Source organism: Eleutherodactylus coqui, chromosome 8 (assembly GCF_035609145.1).
Source record: "Eleutherodactylus coqui strain aEleCoq1 chromosome 8, aEleCoq1.hap1, whole genome shotgun sequence".
Taxonomy (NCBI): domain Eukaryota; kingdom Metazoa; phylum Chordata; class Amphibia; order Anura; family Eleutherodactylidae; genus Eleutherodactylus; species Eleutherodactylus coqui.
In genome coordinates, this window is record NC_089844.1 from 31,380,793 (window position 1) to 31,398,733 (window position 17,941).

The following is a 17,941-nucleotide window of genomic DNA, read 5'->3' on the forward strand; positions in this document are numbered from 1 at the left end:
GTCAGGATTTTTAGGAGACGGGAGACAGTAACACCTATTTTCCTTGGTTGGTGAGGCGACAGATAGTTTTGTTGGGAACTCCAAGGATCTCTCCATATTAGTTAGGATCAGGGTTAAAAGTGTTATTCAGGATTTATTGTTGTATGTTTAATAAATTGGCTGCTGTGGCCAAATTTAATCCAAAAGAAGTTGTCGGTGTTTATTTTAGATAAGCTGGGTTAAAAGGGGTAGGGGGGTAAGAGGTCACAGCGATGACTCCGTTGTACCTAGTCAAGTATTTCAGAACCTTATGAACAGACCCATACAGTCCCTATAGGGATTGTCCCACTTTTAGCAGTTTTGCAGGAAGTAGTACGTTTTACAATGACCTGGCTTAGTACTGCAGGTTGAGTCATATTGAAGTGAATGGGACTGCGGTACCAACCTGGACTACTGCACAATGTTATAACTGTCTGCTCCCTGCAGCAAAAAAATAGAAATGGGACAACCCCTTTAAGAATTCTTGCTATAGCACTTGAAATGCACAAATGAATCTCAAACTCTCCAGGAATGTCAAGGTAGGACCACGATGAGCTCAACCCTCTGACTGCATGTTGCTGACAGATGCCGCCTGCACCACCTCTTCTCTATCACAGTTACACAATATTCCAGGTGAATGAATGTTTTCTATCACAAACTTTTTAAACTTTTTAACTGGTGCTTAATAAGACTTGAAGAAGCGTCTAACTATGCAAACCGGCTGTGGCCTTCTATTGCACCCGTCTGCCCTCCCTGCTTGTCTGTATGTCCAGCATGGAATAAAGAAGCTGCTGTTTCCAGATCTGCCGTGTTGAGTGCTGCGGCTTTCATGTCTCCTATTGGAAAGACACATAACTGGGCCCGCCAGAATAAAACCGAAGAAACAAAAGGCTCGTTCTTATTGAGATGTTCAACTGACTGATATCCGGTGAGCTTAATTACAGTATCTATTTACAGGCTAAACTTAAAGTGCTTCCAAAATATGCGGACAATATACCTACTGAGCACCACTCCCACAATCCCACAGGGCAGAGGTGTGTCCCCCAAGAGAGCCAAGTCGTGAACGCAGTGCTGACTCATACACCCTCATCATATCACCAAATTACAATAAGGATGCTTATACTTAGGTGCATAAATCTAATGTGTGTGTGCTCGTTCAGACAGCACAGGCCCGGTGCATGTACGCCGAGACCACCATGCCATTGGGAAGGGTGAAACAGTTTAGCTCTGCTAAGCTGTCTCCCCCTTCCCTCCCCCTTACCGGCTCTCTGCTTCTAATCTCCCCTTTGGCTGTTTGCAATGGGAGGGGGTGCTCCCTCCCTGCCCCTTGTCTGCAGCCAGCAATGGGCTTAGCTCCGCCCCCATCCCATCCCTCCCATTGCAAACAGCCAGAGGAGAGAGGAGGAGAGAAGGGGGAGAGAGTTTAGCAGTCATGCTGCTAAACCCCCTCCCACCTCCCTTCTCCGGCCGCTGTCATAGGCTCCCATACGCTGACATAAAACGCCGGGTGCTATGTTGGCCGGCTGGGCGCTTTTACGCCGCGGAAATACACCTGTGTGATCTCATACATTGGAATCCAATGCATCAGATGGTAGTGTATATTGGCCAGCCGTAAAAACATCGGCCGATATACACTCTTGTAAATCCAGCCTTAAAATGCACCAGATTTATCACAGTCGATCTGCTAATGATAAATCTGTCAAGTTTTAACCCTTTCCAATCCACTGTCTGACGCCTAAAGACATTCTGATTGAAGGCTGTACAGCTCTGATGTCGGAAGATGTCCGGCAGGATATTCTTACTCTATATTACTGGCCGCTAAGTTGTTTGGGACCTCTCCAGCATGTCCCATACTGCAGTACTGGCTCTAGCCAGCAGATGGCGCCATTGTAAAATGACAGAAAGAGAAAGCCAACTAGGAAACCCTGAATCCAAAATGGGATTGCAAAGGGTTAAGACTGTCTAGTCTAATGGCCTTTTTACACAGGCCAAGAATTTAACGATTCTCATTTGCCCAACGGAACGAGCTAGTGAGGTTTAGATTCCCGATTCTCGTTCGCATTGTCCTATATACTGTTACATACATATGCAGATCAGCCTCTGCCATTGGAGAGCAGGGAAATCTTAATGTTGGACGAGGTCCGACACTGGATTGGAAAGGGGTTAAATGTACCACGTGGCATATATGACAGTTTTCTGGTGCAATTTGAGCCAGAGAGCTGTCCAATTTTTAATAGTAAATAAGCCCCAGTGTCTTGTTTGTTGCATTCGTACTCACGTTCGGTGCATATTTTGGGTTTGTGGCCTTTCTTGCCTAGAACACAGCATGCTCTAGTAGTGGCATTTTTTCTGTCTCTGAGGCTGAGCATGTGCAGTACAAGTACTCGTCCATTTCTGCAATCCCGTTGATGATAAATGGAGCAGCCTAGCACATGCTCAACTGCTGCTCCATTGAATCTACTCCTCGCTATAAGCCCATAGTGAGAAGGAGAGGGGTATAAGGGGCATCCATTCTCAGAATTGCTGGGGGTCTCAGCGGTGACTGTTATGACTGTTTTTTAGATTTAGGAGCAGGGCTTATGTAAGCACCTACTGCATGTGCTTCCTAAAAAGTTGGCAATTATGACAAATGCTGCATTTAATGTGTATGACCATTTTAACCCTTTCCAATCCAATTTGTATCCTGGTTTTCCTAGGGGGCTTACTCTTTTTCTGCTGTCATACAACGGTGCTATATGCTGGCTAAAGCCAGTACTGCATGAGGTGACACGTTGGATAGGCTCCGACAGGAGAGAGGCTGGCAATATACAGTAAGAGAACCCTGACGGACGTCTTCCAACATCGGAGTTGTGCAGCCTTAAATGATAATGTCTTCAGGGGTCAGACAGTGGATTGGAAAGCGCTAAGGGGAACTTGTCATGACCCATTTATAATTACGTATGAGGCTCAAGATACAGGGAGTAGCATTTCATACTCATCAGACGCCCTGTTCCAGCGCTGTGTCTCTGCAAAGTTGCTATGCGCACATAGAGGAGGATGGGAGAGTGTGCGTACTGAGGGAGCTGAAAAGAGTCACATGTGTGCGCATGGTAACTTCACAGGGACACAGCACTGGCATATGGCTTCCTGTGAGTATGATACAATGCTACCTGGACTCCCCAAACACTGACCTTTGAGCCCCATAACATAGTTTATGGGGCTCAAAAGGTCATGATAGGTTCCCTTTAAGAGACCTTTCCCATGGCTGGAACTTTTCCACGTTCTACACCAAAAATCCCCACCTTAATCCGCCATTGCGAATTTTGCACCAAAACCCCCAAGTCTCATTGTGGATTTTGTACCACTCTATAGGGAGTCCGTCCAGGCCCGGGGATTTTTTTTTCAGGAAGGATCGGATAGCCTCTACTATCTCCTCTAACTCTAGAGTCTCATCTAGCATAGTCACACTACTCTGGGGCAATCTCGGGAATGTAATAATGTTGAGATAAGTGCTTAGGTCCTCTCCGGGGTAATTGAGTGTAGACATTTACAGAGTTGTGTAAAGATTGGTAAATGTATTATTAATAAGCTCAGGGTCAGTGACCATAGCTTCGGACACATCCCAGACCACCACAATTGTGGGTATAGCACAGTCTTCACTAGCAAGATAAGCTAATACTCAACTGTTTTGTGGTTGGCTTTGGTGGGATCCGCAGCATAGCAAGCCTCTGCCTCAGAGAGGCGGCATTCCAAGCTAAGTCTATCCTGTTGTAGGTACTATCTATGGACAGAGATAGCTACCGCAAAAGACCCACTGCTAAAGGTCTTGAAGGCCTCCCAGACCAAAGACTCGTACACCAAAGCAGCATTAACTCTCCAATAGGTCTCTGCCTTTTGATCAGACATCCTGTTGATCTACCCTTAAGGGACTAAGCTTCCATGGGAGACGAGTTCCTCCCCCCCAACCTCAAATTGAGAACTAGCTGAAGTGGTGAGTGATCGGAAATACCTTGAGGTAGGTAAGAGAGATTGCACACCACGGGAAGACACTCTGGGGACCCAAAACACAAATCTATTCTGGAAAAAGAGCCATGCGGCACTGAGTGGCAAGAATATGCAGTATCATGTGCGTGTTTCAAATGTCACATGTCCTCCAGCAGGTAGGAAGAGGCCCATGTTAGTAGTTAGGTTCCCACGATGTCGTCTGGCATAGATGGTCCCATATCGGGTCCTTACGTTGGTTAAAACCTCCCATCAGTGTTAATAGGGCTTCGTCCAGGAGCACCACTCTAGCCATGATATCATGCAACACTTGAATATCAGCTGAGGGAGATATATAAACATTAGCTATGGTTAGGAGTTACCCACTGAAGGAGCCCTGCAGTATAAGGAAACTGCCATTATGGTCAATGTGTAGTCTTTCAAAGGTAAATGGTAAAGATTTAGCCACCAGGATTGTCCACACTGCGATTTTGATATAGAATTGTCGGCAGAACTAAACCATTTTCATTCTGCATCAAAATCCGTGTAAAGCCATGTGAATTCTGGTGTGGTATTTACTGCGGCATGCAGTGCGGAATGCAGAAAAATTCCACCGGTGTGAAAGGTCCACTAAGGAATGCTGCAGGAAGACAATTTTTCGCAAATACACTCTTTGCAAAAAAATAATTAAAAATCAAGCGACTAGAACGAGTTCTTGTTTTGCTGCATAACTTGGCATGCAGTTAAATCTTAGGGTGACATACAAATGATTAGAGTTGTGGTGTGATTAGATGAACGGTCTTGCCACCTGAAGCCCTAATAGTGATTCCACCTTTGGCAAATAGAAAGGCTCTCAGAGGTTCCTTGTGTGTAGTGACCTCTTTTTCCTCTTGTGCAGAGCTTGTTGACCAGTAGACGCCTCTACAACGCAATCAAAGAGATTTTGCCCAGTTAACAGAGGTTGAGAGGAGCGCATTTTTGAAATGCAAGAAGATGGATGGTCATGTCCACAAACTGCCCACCACCAGGGCATTTCTGGCCAGACCGATAGGAAATGTTGGGACTAGTGGATGTGTGACAGCACACACACCAGGCAACCAGGCTCAGGACGCCCTTGACAGATCAACAGTAGAAAGGATCATCTGATCGTCCAACAAGCACAAACAGCTCCAACTGTTTCATTGTCCACCATCCAGAGACAAGTAGCACCATTGTTACAGGTCCGTGTCTGTCAGAATCATTTTCAGGAACATGGCTGAAGGACATTTTGTATTATGGCACCTATTAATTGAACTGCCTTTGACAGCCACCCACCATTGCCTTTGTTTGCAATGATGTCATGAAGGACAAAACTGGACTGCTATGAAGTGGAACAGAGTTGCCTTCAGTGACAAATTCAGGTTTAGTTTGGGAATGGATTATGGCCGTGATCATGTCTGGAGATCTAGTGGTGAGCACCTCAAAACTGTGTTTAATGTGGAGTGGCACACTGCTCTCACTGCTGGTGTGATGGTCTGGGGGGGTCATTGCATATGATAGTTAGTCACCCCTAGTGGTGGTATGAGGTTTCAGTGACAGCTCAGGAATATGTTCAGAACATCCTGCAGCCACATGTGTTGTCTCTCATGTCAGGGCTTCCATGGGCCTCACACAGTAAGGGGGTCACAGGAATGTCTCCACAACATTGCCATACTTCCGTAGCTGCCCGATTCCTGGATTTATTGCCAATAGTACAGGCATGGACCATCTGGAACACCAAGTTTAACAGCCTACAAGTTTGCGTGATCTAGAGGCTCAGTTACAGCAACTGTGGACTGAAATGCCGCAGGATATCATATGGAACATGTATGCCTCCATGCCCGCCTATATCACATCTTGTATCCAAGCTAGAGCCTCCATGCTTACCCATATCACATCTTGTATCCAAGCTAGAGATGGTACAACAGGGTACTAGAGCCTCCATGCCCACCCCATATCACATCTTGTATCCAAGCTAAAAGTGGTACAACAGGGTACTAGAGCATCCCTTCAAGGGATCAGTTTTCCGCAATAAATGACCCTTTTGCTCTGATATTGTAATCACTTACTTATGTAGCGGCCCGAAGTCTATATATCTGGCCCCTCCATAATTGTCATACATGTCATGTCTTCAGTGTGGATCACTGTGCAAATTGTCTTGTCTCTAGTTATGTGTATTGCACAGCTGCAGCATGTAAGAGGTTAATGTCTGCGAATGGCTGGGATATGTCTAGAAATTGTAACCAATTGTCTTGTCACGTGGTGTTGTATGATATATATGTGATTGCAAGAGGGAGTTCCATTGCTTCAACGGTAGAGTGTGGAGGGAGAGTGCCGGCCACATGGGGGTACCTTCAACCCTCATGTGATGAAGAATGGAAGCCAAGGAGAGGTATCCTGATGTTCCTATCCCAGGACACCTACCTTGAGAGTGAGTGGAAGAAGGAGCCAGCCGTGCAGTGTTCAAGCTACTAATCTTAAGTGAGTATCAGCAGAGTGTTTTGTCCACCTCCATTGAGTCTGTCCAGGAGTGGAGTCGTACAGATAACTCAGACTGTCGGCCTGTTGTCATCCTGTGTTCTCCTTCCTGGCCTTGCTTAACTGTTCCTCCTGCACTGGTGTGTGAAAATTTCCTTAAAAGAAGTCAAGTTGCAATCACTGCCCGTTCCCAGTGATCGAAGTATTCAACTATAACCGTGTTATTTTTCCAGCCGGACAACCAGCGGTGTGAGGGAACGGTGGCGTCACAAGTGACAACTTCTCAAGTCCACTACACCACTATACAGGTAACCGCTGTCCCAGTGTTGCCTGGAAGAGGCCTAGTGGTGCCTTGGCTCAGGCTGTACACATCCTTCTGGGGAGGAGTTTGGTAGAGCCACAGTGACAACTGCCATCTCTACCCTGCCATCGCCTCAGTGTTGTGCTTCGCGTCTCGGTCGCTGCACTTATATCAATGTTACAACACAGAGAAAGTTCCATTAGAGTCCGACAACTCCTTTCTGGGGATGGATTTTTTTCACAATGAGTGTATGATAATAAACTTTATTTGTATAGCACCAACATATTCCGCAGCGCTTACATAGACAGGGGGAATACAGAAAGACAAAAAATACAAAAATTACAGAACCACGGTTACATAGTAATCAGTTGATGGAAACAATAGGGGTGAGGGTCCTGCTCCAACGAGCTTACATACTACAGGTAATGGGGTGATACACAAGGTAAAGGGGCTGGAGATGTGCACGGTATGGCGAGGTGGAGAGTGATGGATGCTATACACATAGACAATGGTCAGACATTTAGCCGTGTGACGCCAGAAACGGTATGACTGCAGGAGCGGTTTATGATGGCTAGCAGGGATTGCAGTCAATAGGTCAGGGAGCATGTTATCAGGCGGAGTACAGAGGGGTTTGTTTAGGAAATGCGGTATGCATCCCTGAAGAGGTGCGTTTTTAGAGCACGCCTGAAGTTCTGCGAGTCCTGGATTGCTCGGGTAGCCTTAAGTAGTGTGTTCCAGAGGACCATTGCTGCTGGAGGTGGGAATGAGAAGTTCAAATTAAAGGGGCGCTCAGTCTGGCTGCGGTTTAGGGCTGAGAAGGGAGTGAAAAGTATCAAAGAGCCGTTTAGGGTTGTGCGATAGTGAGCAGACTAGAGAGGTGAAGTAGACTTGTTTGGCATTGTGGAGGGCAAGGTTGTAGGTTCTGAGCATGAATTTGTAGTGGAGGAAGTCTGTGGACGTTCAGCACTTCTAGAGCACCACCGGATAAAGCGCGTTTGAGGTGTGAGCCAGGGTTGCCACGTTCTACATCGGATGGCTCGGGTCATGGGGGGTGCCGCTTCATCCAGGGTATGTTTGAGAGTGGTGTTGTAGTGAGCGGTAGCCAGGTTGGGGTAAGAGAGGGGAGAGATAGGGGACAGAGAGGACTGTAGGGATTCAGCAAAGTTCTGGGTGTGAATGGCCTTAAGGTTCCTGTACGTACGGTAGGTGGGTCTGGAGAGATGTTAGGGAGCGTGACAGAGAAAGAGAGGAGGTTATGATCTGAGAGCAGGAGAGGGGAGTTAGTGAAGTTGGAAGCAGAGCAGAGATGGAGGAAGACCAGATGTAGAGTGTTGCCATCCCTGTGAGTGGGAGAGGCTGTGAGTTGAGAGAGACCAAGGGAGGAGGTGAGTGAAAGAAGCTGAGAGGCAGATGGGGAGTTGGGGTCATTAGTGGGGATGTTAAAATCACCTAAGATGAGGGTTGGAATTTCTTAGGATAGGAAGTGGGGGAGCCAGGCAGAAAAGTGGTCCAAAAACAGGCGAGGAGCACCTGGGGGGCGGTAGATAACTGCTACTGGCATGGACAGCGGATGGAAAAGCCGTAGCATATGTACCTCAAATGATGGAAAAGTGAGTGAGGGTACAGGGGGGATGACCTGGTAGGTACATTTCAGGGAGAGAAGAGCACCTACTCCTCCGCCATGCCTGTCATCTGGTCTCAGAGTATGGGACCACTGCAGACCATTGTAAGACAGTGCAGCAGGGGAGGCCGTGTCAGACTGCTTATCCACGTTTCTTTTAGAGCAAGCAGATTTAAAGAATGAGCAGTAAAAAAGTTGTGGATGGTGGGGAGTTTATTACATGCTGACTGGCAGTTCCAGAGTGCACATTTAAAGGAGTCAGGGGAGGGTATGCATGGGCTAGCAGTTGGGCTTGGGGATTTTATTAGTGAGTCAGGTAGGGGATGATAGCTAGGAGCAGTTGAGGGTGGGCCAGGATTGGGAGAGATATCCCCAGCAGCTAGTAGCAGCAGGATAGTGAGGGTTAGCAGATGACTAGGAGATTTATGAGGGCGACTATTATGTTTGTTTGTGGCAATAGGGGGTTTGAGGCTAAGCAAGAAGGTAAAGAGTGCACGCGAGCTGTGCATAGGTGAAGACAGGAGAAAGGGGCTAATGTGAATAGAGTGCCCCAGAGGTTGGCACTTGAAAGAAGTTCTGAAACTAAGAGCAAGGATGAGAACAGAGGTGACAGCATTAGCGATAGCTTAGAAGTGTGAAGTATTTAGACAGAGTTTGAGGCCTACCTGTCTCCTACCCTGTCCAACTGCCATGGTCAAACTGTGTCATACTTTCTCCAGCCCATACTTCATACAGCTCAAATACGCGTGGCAGCCACACACGTGGCATGCATGCTTACACTGATATTCTAGTAAAAGTTTAAGGTACGACTAGGAAACAGCTAGGAGTGGCTAATCAGGTTCCAATTGACTAGCCAGCTGTATGAGTAATACTGCAGTGAAACTAAATGAAGAAAACAAGCCATTTTCTGTTTTTGTGCCAATTTCACTGTGGTTAAATAGATTTCCAAAAAAATCAAGTTAATTATTAGCATTTTAAATGTAATCCGAAATTACTCAGCCTTCAAACCTGACTTATTCACAACACTATCAGATGAGATCATAGAACATCCGTAACATTGTAGAGTCTGGCTGATATGAAGAACCCTATGCGTCACGGTTTTGGTATATTTTAATTTTAGGCTCTAGTGAGCAGGATCCGGTTTCTTTTCACTTCAAAGTATTATCCTCCATAATAATCATTACGGCTGAATTTTTTTTGCATACTCAAAGGTTGTTTAGAGAGCAAGCTCCCAACTAATGCTCATGAGCATGTACCCTTTAGGGTGTATTTACATGAGCCATTTACCCGTGCGAGTTCTGGCTGATTCCAAGTTGGACAAAATTCTCATGGGAAAAGAAGCCAATCATTTGAATGGGTTCATTCACAGGAACGATTTTTCTCTCGGACCATTAGTCCGAGTTTGAAAAGTTGCTGCAAGTTCTATTCTTGTCCAATGCTCAGACGAGAACAGTACAGGTAATGTGTGGTGTCCCGCGCATCGGTTAGCCCGAGGACGGGGTGTCCATATACTGTTCGATGCAAGTTGTAAATGACCATCTCCGGTGCAACTCGCTGTTGGCCGTGTGAATAAAGCCTTAGGCCTTATGTAGACCGCTATATTACTGGAGTAGGGCTTACTAATAGAGATGAGCGAGTATACTCGCTAAGGCACATTACTCGAGCGAGTAGTGCCTTAGCCGAGTATCTCCCCGCTCGTCTCTAAAGATTCGGGTGCTGGCAGGGGACGGGGAGCAGCGAGGGAGAGCGGGGAGGAACGGAGGGGAGATCTCTCTCTCCCCCGCTCCCCGCCACAACTCACCTGTCACCCGCCGGCCCCCGAATCTTTAGAGACGAGCGGGGAGATACTCGGCTAAGGCACTACTCGCTCGAGTAATGTGCCTTAGCGAGTATACTCGCTCATCTCTACTTACTAATGTTTGCACACGCAAAATCAGTGCACACATTGCGCGAAAAATAGAACCCATTGTTTTCAACGGGTTCATTCTCACTTTTGTGACATGCTCTATTTTTGTGCACATTTGCACACTAAAGGCACCGTAGGAGTCTATGGGGTTGTAATTGCACATCTGATCCCTGCGAAATTGTGCGATGAACTGTGGAATTTCACAGGGAAATCACCACACCGATGACTAATTAAGGCTGCACAGCTATTAAAATCACGGTGCGGGTGTGTCCTGCGTCGATGTGAATGGTTCTTTGGCAGTGTAAAAAACAGAGCAAAAAGCGCAGATTCTTGAAACCGCAATTGGCATCTTCCCTAACCCCTCTTTGAGGAAAATTTCTCTCATCCGCAAAAAGTTCGTTTCCCGCCCCTCGTCTGGGAAACCTACCTTCCTCTTCTCCTGGGAGAAGGAGCTACACATTTCCCTCTCAGAAAGCGAGACCAAAGCGATTTTGAAGACAGCTTTCGGGCTCTCCCCCTCCGTCACCGCCCAGGAGTCACATTACAAGCTCCTGGCGCGGTGGTACAGGACCCCGCAGTGGCTGCATGACCATAATTTGGTGGCGGAGGACATGTGCTGGAGATGTGGGAGTTCCACAGGCTCCTACCTTCATATTTGGTGGGATTGCCCGAATATCATTCCTTTCTGGAAGGATTTGGAAATCGTGTTAAAAAAACTCCTACCAGACTTAGTGCTCTCCCCAGATGTGGTCCTCCTGTGGAGACCTACCCCTGCCTTCCACCCGTACAAGCACAAGCTTGTCGCCCTGCTGATCGACTCTGCCAAATCTCTTATTCCACTTTTGTGGAAGCAGAGGGACCCTCCGACGATGGCCCTGTGGAGGTCCAAAGTTGATAGGTTAGCGAATTTAGAGGAGCTCTCAAGCTGGTCAAACGGAACACATGATAGATTCTTGAAGATCTGGGAACCCTGGCAGGAAATTAGGAAAGCGGACTCGTGACCCAGGCACTCTAGTCCTCTGCAGTTGAACCCTCCTCCTGGTTCCCCTGTGTGGCGGTTGATCCCCGAAACGCCGTTTGCTCCCCTTAGCTCTAAAGAGGGAAGATATCGGGCGACCTTTTGATCGCGCATACGATCAAACGGCACAACGAGACACGGATCTACTCTGGAAGTGCAGTACCCCTCCCCTCCCCTTTCCTACCACATCTCTCCCCACCCCTCCCCTCTCTTCCCTTCCCCACTACTCTGTAATTTACTCCCCCGACTGTTTGTCTTGTACTGTCTGTATCTAAGAGGCGGCTGAGCGCAACCTATAGCTATCTCACCTCAGTTACAGCCTCACACTCAAGAAGGGGTCCACATACCCCTCTCTTCTCGCTTAAAGGGGTGGTCTCGCGAAACCAAATGGGGTTATACACTTCCGTATGGCCATATTAATGCACTTTGTAACATACATCGTGCATTAAATATGAGCCATACAGAAGTTATTCCACTTACCTGCTCCATTGCTAGCGTCCTCGTCTCCATGGTTCCGTCTAAATTCGCTGGCAGCTTGCTTTTTTAGACGCGCTTGCGCAGTCCGGTCTTCTCCTTTCAGCACGAGCCGCTTCAGTGTGCTCCCCGCTACAGCTCTTCTGCGCATGCGCAGACGAGCTGTCACTGCTCGGGAGCGCGCTGGAGCGGCCATTCTGTACCATCCTCTGTTAGAGGAAGGTGCAGAAACTGGAGCTGCCCAGCGGAGAAGCCCAGCCCAGCAGCCCCGAGAAGCCGCCCAGGTAAGTGATGGGTCGGGGGGTGATCTTCTCTAACAGGTGAAGGTCCCGGGCCACAGCGCTAGGTTCCGGAGCCCAGCGCTAGGTTCCGGAGCCCAGGTGAACCTAGCGCTGGGCTCCGGGGGCCTAGCGCTGGGCTCCGGGGGCCTAGCGCTGGGCTCCGGGGGCCTAGCGCTGGGCTCCGTGGGCCTAGCGCTGGGCTCCGGGGCCTAGCGCTGGGCTCCGGGGCCTAGCGCTGGGCTCCGGAACCTAGCGCTGGGCTCCGGGGCCTTCGTCTGTTGTCAGGGTCTAGCGCTGGGGAGCCGGGAGCGTAGCGCTGGGGAGCCAGGGGCTAGCGTCGGTTACCTGCTGCCTGGCTGTGGGTGACTGGTCGGCGGCTGCGGGGCGTCTGGTTGCCATGGAGACACAGCTGGCAGCGTCTCGGGAGCGCGCACGTCGGGCTGCAGCAAGCGACGGGAAAAGAGACGGCGGCCATCTTGGGGAAACTTTTATAAGTTGCTGAAACGCTGGAACGGTAAGTACGAACCAGCTAGAAAAGTCATTTACAGGGGGGCTTAATAATGTATGCTTAATTAGGGGGACTGGGCAAAAAAAAAAATTCACTGCTTCCTCGAGACATCTCCTTTAAGTGCCCCCCCCCCCCCCCAGCCTGTAGATGTATTGAGAGTTACGTTATATCTTGCTCCAGAACTCACGGGGGAGGCGCACCTGTGCCTTTATGGTTTATATTTGTACCCCTTCTTTGATATATGTTTGTTATGTATATCTGTGTTTATTCTAAAACCAATAAATATTGATTTATAAAAAAAAAAGCGCAGATACGTGCGTGATACTGCAACATTCACAGTGCAGAAAGTCGAGCTATTGCAAACGTCTCTGTGCTTACACTCATCTGAAGGATCTCATGGCCCGATATTGCGCTCTCCAATGTGAAATTAACCTTAAAGTAATCTAATAACAGCGTTAGACATTGTCTAAAAAACACTGCAATAAAATTAATATTAAGCTTTGTAGTGGCCGCAAGTAGGGACATAGCTATAGGGGTGCAGAAGTAGCAGTTGCTACTGGGTCCTGTAGCCTTAAGGGCCCCAAAGATCCCTCTACCACATAAGTAGATACCACCATTATAAGGCCTCTTTTACATGAGCAACAGTGATATTGCTGCGAGAAAATCACAGCGATATCTCACCTGTGTTCTGTGCGATATTGCTGCGTTTTCTCGCAGTGATATCGCGATTTTGTTTCGCTACGAAGTTGTGCGACTTTGTAGCACTCTTTTGCTGGGATTTTTGGGGGGCTTGAAATGTAAGTTCTACTCCAAAAATAAGCCCTGGCTGCATTAAAATAAAAAAAATACATCACCTAATAGCCGCTGTCAGGTCTGCCGCTCGTCTCCTCTTCAGCTCTGGCGGACTTGCTTGTAGCTCTCAGAAAGCGCTTCCTGGCTTGGAGGTTCAAAATCCCCACCCCCAGGAAGCACTGACTGTGATTGGTTCTCGAGCACCGCGGCTAAGCCAATCAGAGCCAGCGCTCGATGAACCAATCACAGCCATTCCTGAGAATAAGTCATCAGTAGTATTCTCCCTGGAAAACCCCTTTAATGAATAATTATACAAACCTTCGGTCCCAACTATTAGCCCATGTAAATAGAACTGTGATGAGCCAAGAAACAAGCCAACGCTGGGCAGCACATCCACTAGTGTAAACTGAAGATGGCTGCTGACAAACATGGAAACAAACTGCTGCGCAAGCGATCGTAAATGATTGTTCATGCAGCCATCTGTTCAGGCAATTCTCATGCTGTGTGTAGTCCTTTAAATGAGCACCGATGGACTTGTTACATTGTCATTCAGTGATTGTATGGACAACTGGTCTGCCCATGTAAAAGGTCCTTTCACACAGCTAAAAAGGGAGCTACTGCAGATTTCCACTCCTATTACCCGCATGCATAGATGCAGACTTTGGTGCAGAAGTTTTTAAAAAACAGACAGTGAAACATTTTCCATTTTTCAAATTTGTTTATATTTGCTGATTCTAGATTTTTTACTCTTTTGTCTTTGCATGACTTTGGGTTCGGCCATCTTGCCTGAGCTGCAGTTAATGGCAACCTTATGGGCCATTCACACAATGGCCAGGAGAGAACCTGTTGGCTTCTATGGGAGAGTGTTCTAGGCATGCTCTGTAACCTGTGCAGAGAGGAGGAGGAGGTGAGCTGTAATCATTATTTATCATGAATGGTGGATCCTATGTTATCTAAATATAGATGTTGCCTTTCACCGTAATCCTGCCTGTGAGGACAATTAGATGACTGCTGGGACGTTTTCTCTACAGAACAGGAAGTGTCAGACTATTATTAGGCTCTGTGGTCATTGTGAAAACTGCAGGATATTAGGATAAAAAATATAGATCCTGACATTGCAAAAAAAAAAAAATCACAGGAATTCTTACAAAATATATTTAACAAAAAACTAGATTAAGGCCTTGGTCAGACAGGCGGTTTTTCGCGCGATTTGCGCATGCGATCCGCGCATATATACACCCAATGCTTCGCAATGAGATCGGTCACATGTCCGCTTTTTATGCGGATTTGCGATAAATTATAGGACATAACGATTCGCAGAACGCGCCTATCTGCATTCTGCGATTCCTTGTGTTCTATATATGCGCTCAACGGGGCCAGGGGCAGCAGCGCCGACCCCATTGAGAACATATACTACAAAGATCATTCTTCTCTGCCACAGCTGTAACATTTTAAATCCCTGCCTGCTGAATACTACACAGAACAGTTCAGGAGAACTGCCGGCCGGACGCGGCTGAACTCCGTCTGCAGGGGAAAGGTGAGTATACTTTTATTTTTTTTTTACACATTTTAGTATGGTTTTCAGGGAAGGGTTTATATTTTTAAGCCCTTCCCGAAAATTCATCCCGCGCTCACCGGCAGCCCATTGCTTTCAATGGAGCCGGCTGTATTGCCCGCTCCATTGAATTCAATGGGCGAACATCGTTCTCCTCTGCCACAGCTGTGGCAGAGGATAGCGGGCAGCGCTGGGCTGTTTTGCCGAAAACGCTGCTAGCTCCAGATTTTTCGGCGAATCGTCGGCCACGGTCAAGCGATTTGCGGATGCGCATCCGTCATGCGATCCGCAAATCGCGCGAAAAAACGCCCGTGTGACCGAGGCCTTACTCAATAGGTCATTTTCGAAGGGGCGGAATATTTTTGCATTCTGCTAAAAACGTAGCTAAATCTGCTGCAGTGGATTGTCGCTCCCATTACTTGTATCTATATAATTTTATGGTATTTTTAGCTGTGGAATGTGGAAATATATCAGTTTTAATTCTGTATACTCCAGAATCTGTGTGAATTCCTACAGTTAGTACAAAAGAAAGGGTTAATAAACTGGTAGGCAACATGGTTAGCAAAAAATTAACAAAACCACTCACTATTAGACATTGGCAGTGCCTCCATTTGTAGAGTGGGGGTGGTGACTGATGTGTAATCTATGAGGAATGCCCAGAGCAAACATTTGTCATCTGGACCCCTGAACCTGCAATCCTGAGCTTTGCTGTATCTTTCGAGATTCTCAGTCTTCTACTTCTCAAAGAGGTTTTAGAAAGTTATGGCTACTATCTTCCAGAAGGCACTGTGGCTCAGCTTCATTTACTTCAGTGGAGCTGAGCTGCCATACCAGACACAACCTATGGATAAGTGTGGCGCTGTTTTTGGAAGAAAGCACCTATGGTTTGCTAATCCTGGACAACCCTTTTTACTACCCCATTTCCCACTAGCCATCTGACTGTAGTCACAAGAACTCTATTCATTAGGGTGCGTTCACACGAGCGCATAAACGGTGCGTTTTTGCGCCCAATCGTATAAACGTGACCATCTGAGGCATTGGTTTCCAATGTATTCGTTCGCACGGGCAATTTTACGGCGCGTAAAAACGGCAACCTGAAAAAAAAACGGAACATATGCGACCGAAATACGCGCCAACGCATATTCGATGGCCGAAAAGACCGTTTGAAAAGTAGGAACAAACGAAAATACGCTTTCTAGCTCTGGTCGTGATCGGCGAAAAACGTTCTTTCCGGCGATTATACGCTGCGCTCGTGCGAACGTAAATACGCCTACGCTCGTGTGAACGCACCCTTAGACAAATTCACCGGTGTGCAAACAAGTCTAACGGCCCCTTTACACCAAACGAGAATCTCACCATTCTAGTTTGCCCGAGTGAAGAAGCTGATTATGTCATCAGCAGCTCGTTCGTGCTCGTGCAGCCTGTTTAGACAGGCACCTCATCATTGGGAAGCATGAGCTTCTTGTTAAGTGTTTCACATTCTTATGTTGGGAGGGGTATTATCACTCCTTAGGGAGAGCACCTAGAAGGTGAGTGAGGTGACTTATAAGACCACCCATGCTCCTCCGGGAAATATATGCAAATAAGGTAGATGGAACAATACCTCTGCAGTGCCACCTATTGCATGGCAGCATTCCTGCAAATCAATGTCCGACCCTTTATAGAGGTCTTTTTAACAATGATTGGGAATTGAAAACCAAGCCAGAATCCATACACAGACAGCTGTTTCGGGAGGGGGGGGGGGTTCCCCTCATCCGCGGGAATATTGCACATTGGTGAGTTTCACGGCCAGTTTTCGTACTTGCCCATGTGAAATTAGCCTCATGCTGTTATGTTAGATTGAAGTATGTTCATGCATGCAATATAATCCTATGGGGTTGCATATAGGGGGTTCTATTAGGTTAGGGCTTAAACAGATGAGTGTGATATGCCGCCGTTATGCGCGAGGGAAATTCTCGCACACATAACTGGGAGAATAGAACCCATTGATTTCAATGGGTTCATTCTCACCTATCCTTTTGAGCCCACGGGTGCAAAAAAATAGCACCTGCCCCTTGTGCATGTTTGCGCACCAAAGAGCCTCATAGAGGTCTATGCAGTGTGTGCAAACATGCACATCTGCCCTCATAGGTATGCACTAATCCTTTCCAACCCACTGTCTGACCTCTGAAGACATTATGATTTAGGGCTGTACAGCTCCAATGTTGGAAGACGTCTGTCGGGGGTTCTCTTACTGTATATTGCCAGCCTCTCTGCTGTCGGAGCCTATCCAATGTATCACCTCATGCAGTACTGGCTTTAGCCAGCAGATAGCGCTGTTGTATAACGGCAGAAAAAGAAAAAAAGAGTAAGCCCCCTAGGAAAACCAGGATACAAATTGGATTGGAAAGGGTCAAATGCAGCGATTACCGACATCGCATAAAGCTCATTAGCGTTTTAAATCAGGGCGGGGTATAAAAACAGAATAAGAAACATTCAGAAAAACATGTTAAGGGCTTATTTAGATGAGTGTATATCAGCCCAGCCAATATACGGTGTCCTTGTCTGCAGGGGGGGGATGGAAGAGCCAGGAGCAGGAACTGAGCTTCCGCTCCTTGCCACTATTTGCAATAGGAAGGGGCGAGACGGGGCGGAGCTAAGACGGCCAATATCTTCCTCTTCGCCAACTTTTCAAACTCCGTTCCAGCAAAAGAGTTTTAAAAAAATGCAGAAAGATAGATGCTGCCCGATCCTTCTCGCATCAAATGCACTTAAGTCTTACAGTTTGTAGTGGTTCTGGCTTCCTTTGGTAAGTTAAGGTTCCATCAGACCGCTGGGTTTATGCGCAATTTTACACATGCATAATCTACGTGTGCTAAAGACAGAGAATAGAACCTATTGATTTTTAATGGCTTTGTTCTCATAAGCGAGTTTTGTGCGCGCATTTCATGCGAGCCCAAAAAAGTAGGTCCTGCTCTATTCTCCTGCATTTTGCACAGCAAAACAGTCATAGCAGTCTATAGAAGGGGCAA

The 17,941-nt window shown here is 47.2% G+C and overlaps 1 long non-coding RNA gene across 2 annotated transcripts in view; it reads left to right on the forward strand.

Annotated features, from left to right (window-relative positions):
* The first annotated feature begins 479 nt into the window (after positions 1–479).
* Positions 480–17,941, forward strand: part of LOC136576258 (uncharacterized) — a 38,923-nt gene continuing 21,461 nt past the window's right edge. The window contains exons 1-2 of one of the 2 annotated variants that reach the window (XR_010786326.1): positions 480–946; positions 14,173–14,282. This is a non-coding gene — a long non-coding RNA (uncharacterized lncRNA). Of the gene's footprint in view, positions 947–13,291; positions 14,283–17,941 lie in introns of those variants that run through there. The other variant, XR_010786325.1, reaches the window with a different exon arrangement.